This window comes from Porites lutea, chromosome 2 (genome assembly GCF_958299795.1).
Source record: "Porites lutea chromosome 2, jaPorLute2.1, whole genome shotgun sequence".
In the NCBI taxonomy this organism is placed as follows: Eukaryota; Metazoa; Cnidaria; class Anthozoa; order Scleractinia; family Poritidae; genus Porites; species Porites lutea.
Window position 1 is genome coordinate 20,874,142 of NC_133202.1, and position 12,500 is coordinate 20,886,641.

General features: G+C 39.6%; 1 pseudogene; it reads right to left on the minus strand.

Annotated features, from left to right (window-relative positions):
- Positions 1-11,610: 11,610 nt before the first annotated feature.
- Positions 11,611-12,310, minus strand: LOC140925796 (uncharacterized; annotated as a pseudogene).
- Positions 12,311-12,500: the final 190 nt, after the last annotated feature.

Below are 12,500 nucleotides of genomic sequence, written 5' to 3' on the forward strand. Positions count from 1 at the left end.
CTATCCTTTCCCTGCCCGGCCTTAAGGTCAATGAACTGTTAGAAAATCAGACCGAAAAGTAAGCTGGCTGGAATGCTCTTTATACTTTTCTAACGAATATACGTTTTAACTTGGTAGGTCGCATCTGACGTAAGAGAAGCGATGGCAATCGACACAGGTAACAGATTGGCAAAGGTCATAACCAGCCATTGCATACCCACACTTCATTCCACTGATCTACTTCCGGTTGAAATTATAGTCTTGAGCAAACGTGATAGCGAGGCTAAAGCAGAGCTGGCTGTTGCTGCAAAAGTCCGAAAAGTTTTGTTATCTACGGCTTCTTCTGCCGTTAGTAAAATGGCAGAATTGTCTAACACTTTGTTGTCTGTTTACAAGGAGGAAAGCAATGAATTTGCCACAAAAATGTGTACCACCTTAAACTACGTGATACCATCTTTATTGCCAGTAGATCAAGGGCCTTCGGTTTCTGCACCTTTCATGTCTCTGTTAGAAGTAATGGTTAAACAGTCAACGTTAATTGATGAATACAAGCTCCACATAGGAAAATTACGAAGAGAGTTAGACTCCAAAGATGCTATAATACAGGAAATTGAGCACCAAATGCAACAGTCCAAAACGCCAAGAGTTCCCGAAATTGCCCTTAAACTGGCTTGCATTATTGAAAATCCAACAGAAGACAATCGCTACTTGACATCAATTGTATCCAATTTTATCCAAAATAATGGGGTTGTGTCCGGAAAAAGATGGAACGATGATGTAAAAGATCTTTTTGCCATAATTCTTGATTATGGGGGCCCTGCGCTTGTTAAAATTGTATCAGAAAGGTTGAATGGTCCAAGCGTCATGACCTCTTTTAGAAGAGCGAGATCTACATGGACAACGCCGATTACTTTAAAGGAGGTTTCTGTAGAAAGAACAGCCGCGTTTTGTGAAAGCATAGGATATAGGGGACCTTTTAGTTTGGCTGTTGACGCAACTGCTGTGATTCCAACTTTAAGGATTAAAGGAAACACTGTTTATGGTCTTGCAACTGAATCGGATGTCATCGCAACATCAGCACAAGATGTGATTGACATTGTAAAAAATAGCAACATCGAGAAAGCCAAACAAGCCAATGCATTTACTCTAGTTCCTTTATAAGAACATGTGCGTTCCTTCGTGCTAGCAATATCTTCCGTCGTTAATGGTCAAGACTACTTGACAGTAGACACTTGGTTCAACAATGCATTACGATGGTGTTCAGCTAAACGCATTAAATTGATCGGCGTCGGTGCAGACGGAGATTCCAAGCCGGTTTCGCAAATATTTCACCCAGCGTTTCCTGAAATTCACAGAAGTGCAAAGAGGGGGCAATTCAGTCACAATTCCCTACGAATCATTTGACTTTGTCTCTGTCATAGAAGAATACGACAACGTAAGAACACCGATCGTTATGTTTCCAGACTGGAGGCATCTAATTAAGAAATGGAGAAACCAACTCCTTAACGTGAAAAGAGTCTTATTTCTTGGAAATCAAGTAGTACAATTGGAGCATATAATAAAGACTTACGAGGCTCACAGGCTTGAATCCGGTTTATGGAAAAGTGACATATTTGTTAAAAACAAGCGGAACGTAAAAGCAGCAACACGTATTTTATTAACGTCCGTTCAACAATGTTTGGCGACCTGGAATTACCAGAGAACAATTAGCAAACAAACATACTTAAAAATTGGTCAAAATATGTTATCAGCATTCACTGAACCAAACATTTCCATTAGAGAACGCGCCCAATTGGCATGGTCAGTAGTGTCCTTCCTTCGACTATGGAAAGTGTGAATAAAAATTTCCGAATATAAGACCGAGACCTCTTTTATCTCCGATCAAACTTATCGCGACTTCATTCTAGTTGGCCACAGCATTATTTTGTCAATGAAAATCTATTCCATTTATTTTCCGGATATGCCATACCAGCCATGGATGTTTGGGTCGAACGAATGCGAGGATTTGTTTGCCGGATTACGAGGATTTTGTAAAGGAAGATCAAATCTATGTATGTTAGACATGATTGAATAGTCTGGTCGTATACAGAAACTAAAGGAATTGAAGATAAAAAACCAAAGTGTGCAATACCCATCTATTGCACCAGACTGGAACAACGTTGAAAATGAAATAATAGAGGGAATGAGAATGGCAGACAAACAAGTCCTGAAAACCATTGAATTATTGGGAATGCTACCCAACCTTCAACAAGGGAACGTCATCAGAAAGGAAGGAGACAACCTTATTTACTTGAACAGAGCGGTGGAAACGTGGATTGACTCGAAAGATTTTCAACCAGACGAAACTAAGGTAGTAGGAATAGAAGAATTGTTAGATCTCAATAACGGGGTCCTGTTCCAGTCACTGAACGAACAGATTGAAAGTAATCACTATAACATCTTAAGTGATCTGGCAGCAGCATCGTTTAACGGGACTCATAATGATAATGAGGACGAAGGCACTTTTCACGTGGAGGACGACGACGACGACAGCCTTCGAAACTGTGGTTTGTATGGCAAAGGCAAGTGTTTGTATTTAACGAAAAATTACCGTCGACCGAAAGAAACATCTTGGATAGGGTGTGAATTCCCCAATTGCAATGACTGGTACCATGAGGCATGCCTAGGTCTCCAGTTAAGTGCAAGAGACAAGGATTCCTACACTTTTGTCTGTAACAAACATTCAGAAGCAACAGGACAATTCCACACCAAAGTTAAAGCGAGCGCCTCGGACCCCGATAGTCTCTTGGAAAGAGACTGCAATGCTCCGAAGCTCTTACCAAAAGGACGTAAAACAGGAAAAAGTTCCTCGAAACCTGACAGAGATTACTCTCGGTTACCTTCATATGTCGAATTCGAAGGAAGTTTTTTTTCACATTGCCGAATTTGTATCTTTACAAGAAGGAAAGGTCTATAGGCCTCAGACGTCTCGTATTTCCAGGTGGATGGCAAGCTCTCAGAGTGACTTTTATGAGCAAATAGACAAACTAATATCACCGGAAAGGACACACAACGGCCTTTATTTGGACGACTTCGGATCATTTTGGGTTCCGAACAGCGGACTCAACATAGGGCAAATCATCAGAATTCTTTGGTGTCCGAGCTACAAGTCGTCGTCACCCAGTTTCTGAGTGGAAAGATAATCCACAGGAGAAGGGAAAGACATCCATCTGCATTCGAATTTGGACTCACATAGAAGTTGGGTTGAAGTGGAAACTTCACCCGCAAAACGCTATTCAGTGGTGTGATCCCAAAATGTTGTTAGAAAAATACCATGCAGGCGATTCAGACACCGAGAAATTTATTGATCCTTCGATAATGGAAGCTGATGCTCCCCAGATTCGAAAAACTAGAAGAAGAAAGATTACAAAAACAAAGAAGGGCTAAAGAACAAGAAAGACAAGAAGCGAAAAAGGGTGCACCAGAGAATTTATCAAAAGAGCTCCTAAAAGAAATTCTGACTGAGCATGGAATAACATTCCAAAAAAGTGCAACTAAAATGGAACGCATCAACAAAGTCCTTTATTTGAGAAGACAATTGCAACAAAAGGCAAACGTAACAACTGAAATGGAAAACGACGGTCGCGAAACAGTAGGTGAAATTGAAGTTACACATCTTGATGAGCCAATTAGTGATTTCGCTTTTATGCCAATATTTAATCAGTTATTTCATAAACCGTCCGAAACAGAGCAGAAATCTGCTCACAATGGCAATACCAATCACTTAATTGTTATTGATTATTATTGATTTTATTGATTATTGATTATCATTGAATGATATCGCCGGGTGTCACTATGGCCCCGCACTATTAGGATTTTGATTTCAAACTGACCCCAGACGCGAAAATTAAGCCAGTTTTGTTTTAAAGTAGAGGCGGGTAAGACCTTATCTTACCATAGTCACGCGTTGGTAACACTCTACGTCCAATTTTTATACTATGATGGGTCAAAATTTGACAGGTGAGTTCATGCGGAAAAATTATGCAGCATCTTGAAAGTTGTTTACTGTCTTTACTTTGACAGCTGAAGCTGACAGAGTTTTGTGTCAACTTGTGATGTTTTTAACTGTCTTTTTCCTCTGGATGTACAAAATGAAATAAAGCTGCTATCAAGAGTCTTCTGTCATTCATGGCTGGTTTGTTTACTGTGTTTTTGGTTGAGAAATGCGTCGCTTGTCAAAATTCGGTAATTCGAGTTTGGATGGCATCGTTTTTGTTTTTCACCTTGCTTAGTGCGTAAGAGGGTTTAAAAGTCTCAAGCAACTGTGGTCTTCCTTGATAGCTTTCAGGAACTGAATCTCGAATGGTAAGCCTGAGTAATTATTGTATTTGATGTTTGTTTTTGTTATATCTTATTTCATGAAGTCTTGCACAGTTCACGCTGACAGTTTATGCGGCAAGTTTATGCCGTTTGTAGGATTTGAGTCAATAAGCTTGCAGAACTTTAAAAAGCCTTCACATACATTTGCTCACCGCAAGTAGAAAGAAAACGTTCCGAAGAATATTTAGTTATAAATTTGGCCGTTGAAAGAAAACTTTGAGCGATTTTCTTGCTTCGAGGAGTTCACTTTTGAAAACAGTAAACACCTCGCCGGGAAGCCGGCTTAAGCTTTACGCTTAAGACTCAGGATTTTTAGGGACACTTTAATACTTGTCTTCGTGAATGAAAATTGTTGTCTCTGTAAATGTTTCACCGAATTATATTTCTTTTTTTGATTGTTAGTAGTCTCTCTTGCAATTTTAATCGCTTGTCCGTGCCGTTTGTTTTCATCGTTCATGAACATCGCTTGCAGGAGTACTGAAAAATGTCACGCGCATCAAACGCCTTATAAGATTACACATCGTTATAACCTGAAACCATTAAGTAACAAAAAATAGTAATAATAATAAATTCGCTATTATGTTGAAGCGTAACTCTATTAAAGTTCATTCAAACACTCGACCACACTGACAGCTCGCACTATGAGAACCAGCTGGCCGTATGGGTGATTTACGAAATTTTTGACGGTTTCGCTTAAAGCCCACGATTGATCGTCCTGAATATTGACTGATTCATACGTGCCAGCCAGAAACCGTTCCGCCGATTGTCTCTTTTTGATTGGATGTCGTTAAACAACAAACGCTTACCAAGTCTTCTTCATCAGTTATTATTTAACCATTTGTTTAACGACATCCAATAAAAAAAGGCAATCAGCGGGACGGTTTCTGGCTGGCACGTATGAATCTTGCTACGCATTCCAGTCGCTCGAATACTGTGGGATTTTGATTTTCTTCGAGGGCTAGCTCCGGGCCGTTTGGATGGATTTTCGATTGGAACGTACGAGAAGAATCGTGAATCTCTTGACCTTTATGCTACGAAGTTTGAAAGCGGAGCGATGCGATTTTGGGGGGAAAAATCGCTCCGGCGCTGGAACCCTTTCAAAACAAGGATTCCTCCCTTTTCCTTCTATTATATGGAACAGTCAACGGCGAACTCAAATTCATTCAAAATCGCTCAAAAAACCGCTTTTGAGGCAAAAGGACGACTATACACTACAGGTAAGGTAATTCAACGTTTATTTATCATTGATTTATATACATAGTTAGCGATATATCGCTATAGGTGAAGCAAACGGTAAACCCAGTACATTTACTATAAAATATTAAACAATCGGCTACACAAACAGATTGTGTGGGCCCCCTGTTATCCGGTCCGACTTTTGTAGCTGCCTAAAACTAATCTCTTTTTCGAACTGGCGGACGACACGTCCCATACAGTTTGATGTAACATATTCTACTCATTAAATAGGTGACCGCAATAGAGTCAATTACATTTTACGTATAAACAATGATGAAAGTGGAATTTAGATTTTAAGAGTAGCATGTGTTTAGCGTTTTATGCATCGGTAGCCCTTCTCGAAGAGTTGGAAGAGAAGAGCACTTTGCAAACAGTTTAAGAGAGTTTGTTAAAAAATCAGATATAGTGAATTTATGATAGTTAGATTATAACTCGGTAATAACAGAACAATTGATAGTGAAGAGAAAGAAATTATTTAATGTATTGCAGTCAGTTTCAAGGCCTCCTTAGATTGTTTTTAACAAGAGAGAGACGAGTATCTTTCAAGGATCGCAAGGGCGAGCCCGGAAGTCGCCAGACAGGCAGTTTGATGAGACTAAAGCGCGCCGAATAAATTAATTACGGATTTTGAAATACGTGCGTTTGAAATATCCCTACCCTGCTCCGCGCATTGAAATATATACCAATTATGCTCTGCTTGCTTTTAGCAGTCTACTACGGTGTATCGTATTAAAGCAAATACGCAATACGCCAATTAAAAAAGTTGCCAAAATTTTCTACTCTGATGATTTCCCCGTGATTTCCTCATCTCTGACAATCTCGCCTATCAAGAATGTTTTGTTTAGAAAGGCTGCTATATTCAGGCTTTATTTTCACTGTTATTTTACGTGATGTCTATTGAATGAACCGCAGGGTCTTCCCACAAGGGTTTTTCTTTGTTTGAGTACACTTGAATGTTTTCAAAGGCGACACTCAAACAAAGACTCTTAAAAGAGTTTTCGCGGATCATATTGAGTCGGCGTTTTCTTCTATTTACGTTTCTGTAAAAAAAGCCCGAAAGTAATGATGTCACGTTTTCCTACCGGCATTTTCTGGTTTGTTTTCAATGTACTGACATCATTCTTGACGCAATAATAGATTAAGACACCTCACTGATTTCTGGGGGAAGAAAAGCCAGCGCGACTTAGGTGAAGGTATGTTAGGAATGCTAGTACAATGTATTCGCATTCCTTTGTGGTACTTACAGTCAAGGCTCTGTGCGTCCTGTCACGCATACCGCATAATTATTTCATTCCGCAAGCCGTGCCACATGACATTCCGCAAATTCATTCCTCCTTTTACCCCTCACCGGCCAAAAATAGGAAAAAACAGGAACTTAACACCCTGTACCATACCAACCGAGAACAACAACAACAAAAAACAGTAGAAAATGTGTTAATCTAATACTTTCAAGCTTACTGAGGGAAAAGGCTTTCGTGGCATTGTGACAAAGTGTCTCCCTGTCAGCTATCGTTTGAGTCTCAGCTAAGTAATGTATCACCTCCAGATTTTCCGACTTTATTTCCTTATGTAGACCCCTGCTCTTGAATTTCGCTAGGTTGTGCTAAATGCACTGGACTCCAGATTATGCTTGCGAGAACGCGCGCAAAGCGCCAGGGAAAAAGATGAAATAGATATATTTTTTATATTTTCTCATCCACCTACCGCTAACCCTTACGCTAGCGGTCAATAAATCTATCACGGTTTTTATTTTCTTTCGCACGCTCCACGATATTTATAGTGAACAGTGTAGGTGAATGAAAGTGTATCCAGCGAGTTTATTGGTCCTTGAAATGAAGTCCTACCATTAAGGTGAGCAGCGAGAGGTCACGCAAGAGCTGCACGCGAAAAGAGGCGCGTGTGCGAGGGAGAAGAAAAGTTAGGGTTTTCCCTATTCCCTGTTGTTGAAACGGTGAACAGTGAAAGTAATGAAATCATTCCGTGTTAAATAGGGAAACTGACTGCTGCACCGGATAGAAGCCCAGCGTAATGCGAACATCAGTCCCCGGTTATTCATACAAATACAATCACTTAGGTACTGCAAAGGCAGTGAAGTAGAAAAAATGTAACAAGTTCCAAGTAAAGTTCTTTGATCGATTGTAAAGATTATATCGTGTCTGCTGCCCGTCAGGAAAAACCCCCTTAACTAAGGAGGGAACCAGAACCCTCCCGAAAGCAGAGCCAGACACTTAACATGAACCTCGAGGGAGAGAGGTTGAACTAGAATACAACATTATGAGTACGTCAAGGACCAACGACAATCAATTCAAATGAAACAAAAAGAAAAAAACATTAACAAAAGAAACTCAGGCAGCGCTGTCAGCTTAGAATGATCATCTCAGTAAAATCCCGCCCTTTTATACTTGAGTCTCCGTGACAGTTGTCAATAATTATAAGCTGGAACCGTGAAAACAATAATTTGCTGCTATTCTTAGAACTGCAGCAACTAACAAGTTTTCCCTATTCCCTATTTTTGAAACGGTGAACAGTGAAAACAATGAAATCATTCCGTGTGAAATAGGAAAACTGACTGCTGCACTGCATAGAAATACAACGAACGGGAGTGAAAATGTAACTTAAATCAAATTCCTAGAGATTTGGTGACTAGTAAGCAGTTATCAAGAGAATCTTCTACCTAACCGTCCTTGGCGGTCTCTGAATGCCATCTACCATGGCGTTTCCAGCATATATCTAAGACTTGTACATTGGCTGCTGTATTAGCTCCGCCTGATCTGAATGAGTGCAGGCTTTTGTTGGCCGTGTTGGGAACAAATTTGCGCAACAGCTTGACTAGGGATTCCTTTGCGCGGATATAACTGAGAGGTTTTACTTTACCTATAACTTTATATCCGGCTCTAACTTTGACTATAGGTTTGAACAAAAAATCTGAAACCTTAGATGTACTGACGCCTGTTAATTTCATGTACCTCTCTAGATTTGACACAGGACAGGTAACCTTTCCGGATCTACTGATCACCACTTCATTCCCCTTACGATATTGATCCACGTAGGGGCCAAACCACCCCATAAATGTTTCATCAGAGGCGCGCAGTATGTCATGGGAGATTTTTTTGGGCTTTGGTAAAATTCAAGAAGGCGGAACGTTTTTTTAAAGAGAATCCCCCTTCGGGGGAAATAAACAGATTTCTGCGCCGGAATAAGGGGCGATATACGTCTCAAACGGATACTTCTACTCAATTAAGGCAAATTTCGAGTTCTTATTCCCAACTTGAGGTAGGTGTCGACACTTAAGAAGCAAAGTACACGTCCAATGTGTCATGAAGCAAAGATCGAGAAATACAGCAGCTCCTGCCGAGCCAAGGAATGGTGCTTCGAATGTTAAAGAAAATTCATGACAAGATTATTAGAAGGCTGCGATTTACAATGGACGTCCCACTTGAGGTATTTGAAGTGACCTTATGTCACATCATTCAAAGCAACAATTTTGGTCACCGGTTTGAGGAAATGCTAGCCTACATCAAAGTTTCCATTACAGATACGAGGAAGGCAGTATTCATTTTTAAAAAAATGAACGTAGACTGTGTTATCGTGTCCCGTGCCAAGCTTCTGAAGAGGTCTTTAGGAATCTCTGATGAGTTAGAGAGGTGCGAGGTGGTTATCAGTGAAGAAAAACCCCTGGTACTGAAATACCACAAGAACAATGAGGTCTTATCTGTGTATTTTTGTTATGGGTACTGGAACCAGTATGGTATCCCACAGCATTAAGTTCAAAAACATTTACTTTAATGTTTAGTTCCAGAAAATCTCAATGCTCCTTCCACAAGAAAAGATTGGAATTTAATAGGACTAGGAGGGAGTTGGTTTTTGAAAACAAAGACCTAAGAAAAGTATGAAGCTTAACTGGGATTTTATGAGGTTCCAGAGGATCAAGTGGGGGCTCCCGGAGAAATGGATATTTAATGGAATAAAAATTATCAGCGTGCAAAGAAAGTCGTGTCTGATAGCGCGGGGCTAGTGGGTTTTACAATCAAGCTAATGAATTCTGTTCTTAACTTGCCCGAAAGGCAAGTGAAGTTTTTCGGGAAACTCAAATGACAGGAATAAATGCTCCTTATCAAGACCCTTGGGCTAGTACATACTAGCAGTAACTTGCCTAAATGGCAAGCCGTAAAACCGACTTTCTTTGCAACCTGACAATATTATATGATAGTGCAAGATCCATTTTCACTACAGATGTCAATAGTGGCAGTATTTACACCTGTAGGTTACCATTTAACTCTACCTCCATCGTGCTGAATACTCTCCGAACTGCAGCCCACTTGTAGCGAAGAAAAGTTGTTTGAAATCTTGCTTGAGCTGTTGCCATTTTTCAGATTTGACTGTATGTTTAAGGTCCAATTTGATAACAAATTGAGCAGTAACACATTATATTGATGGCTTTGGAGCCAAATTGTAATTCCAGATCCCAATTCTGTCAGTATAATAAGTGTATTTCCCTCAAAATCTTACTATTCCTTTTGTGAGGAACAAAGAACAATGTACGTAATATTATTGCTGATATAATTGCGGTTTAAATTCTTACTACTTGTTTAAAGTTGTACACATTATACAGAATATTCCCTTTCTTAAATTCTGTCCTTTTAAGCTGAAAATTTCTAACAAAAACTAAGCCAGATTTAAACAGCATACCTTCAGTTGATGAGCTTTTTCAAAGTGCAGAGTTATACACTGTACAACAAAACTGATACTTTTATGTAATAGTTTAGTTGTTGATGTCAAATGTTGCTGTTTCAGTCTGTTAGGATCAGACTTTTTGTTGAATTTGCTGCTTGGTTTCAATGACTGATGCTAAGACCAGGCTGATTATTCAAGTTTATGTCCAGTATCTTTCATGGGGCCGCCCTTAAAATATCACAGCAAGATGGTCAAAAGCACCCGTTCCCTTGTTTTTAAAACCCAGCAATGTAAAAATAATATGCAGCAACATTTCAATAGTGTATTAAGATATAAGTGGCTGTCAAGCAGTGTCGTTAAAGCAGGGAAAATGATTCACATTTTCACATTTTTTTAAATTGAATTCTGGGCTTGTAAACAAAAAATTTTTCACATATACTATTAGCCAGTTTATACTGCATACCTTGATGAGCTTTTTCAAAGTGCAGAGTTATACACTGTACAGCAAAACTGATACTTTTATGTAATAGTTTAGTTGTTGATATCAAATGTTGCTGTTTCAGTCTGCTAGGATCAGACTTTTTGTTAAATTTTTTAGCTTGGTTTCAATGACAGATGCTAAGACCAGGCTTATTATTCAAGTTTATGCCCAGTATCTTTCATTGGGCCGCCCTTAAAATATCACAGCAAGCTGGTCAAAAGCAGCGGTTCCCTTGTTTTTCAAACCAAGCAATGTAAAGAAATCGCCAACAACAACTTTTCAATATTACTGAACTTTATGCCCACTAAAATCACATAGGGTCGCCCTTCTAATATCACATCAAGATGGCAAAAAGCACCATTTCCATTGCATTGATGATTTTAAAACCAAACCCTTCAAAGCAAAACCCTGTATATGCAGCTACTTAATATAACCATCACATGCCAGCATGTTTCTTTTTAATCTATCATGCTCAGTATACTGTATAAATTATTTTACTGATTCTTTCAAATGTGTGACTAATAACCCCCCCCCCCCCCCCCCACCACAGGGAACAGTAACTTTGAACAAAAAATAAATTCACAGTTTAGATGAGAAATGATCATGTTTTAATCTGAGAATGCAAGCTGGAGGACATAACACAAATGATATTTTATTTTCCATCTTAAAGAATACTTTATGTTGACTGAAATTTTGGCAGTCGGCGTTACAAATGCTGTACATCTACTGCTCTTTGGACAATCTTTCCAGCAGTCACACTTTCCCTGATATGATTTGTGACTGAACTGGTGCAGATATTGCAACCAGTGTTGTTGTGCTTTAACAGACCACATTGACAGAACCTCCCATCATTCTCTCTCACACTCTTTGGAATGTAAGTTTCACTCCTCTTTCCTTGCCCCTGCTTGTAGGACACTATAGGGATCCATTTTCTTCAGCCAAATCAGAGACACATACTCTGTCTGAATACAGTTGGCCACCCGGACTTCTTTTCCTGATTGCATGTATTCTTAATGTACAATGCCAACTTTACATGCTTGGCCTCACGGCCTTTTGCATTGAATTTAGTCCAAGGCTATGCCCTAGTTCTTCAAATAACTTCTTGGTGTGGTGAGGTATGGCATACCCCAGGGTCCACTCAGTCGGGTTCACACCCTTGAGAAACAACAAATTTGCTTTGAAATAATCGTGGCACAAGGTTTTAAACTCAACTACTTGTTCCTTCGTTATGTCTACTCTTGAATACAGGGATGCTGCAACCTAAGTTTCAGACCGGTAAATGCCAATGCATGGAGTTTTTGAACTGAGCCTGGTGAAAGTCTTGGATTAATTGACATGACTTCCTGGATTAAGGCATTAAAGTACCAGGAAAAGTTCTTAGATTCTAACCCCGTAAATCGGTAGGTGAAAGAAATTCCTTTCTTTCTCTTTTTCCCCAAACCATCTGACAAAAGAATTATACAGCCTACCACACTTTGCAGTTTCTCTCATATGTGTCAGAAATTTTGTCACTGGTGAATCACCTGGCATATCTGATAAACTTGATGCTGATTTAAGTTGGGCATTGTCAGTGTACTGCATAACTACTGTTAGTAGATCAGTAAACCAATGCTGCCAGGCATTATTCGTGTTATGCAAGGGCTCTGCTTTTATCAGATTGACAAACTTACCCAAAGGAGGGACAAACTCCTGTCGTGACTTTTCCTTTGAAATCATTTGTGTGACCTTACTTCTTCCCTTTCCTGAGGGATCCCGAAGTTTTGCTTTCAGT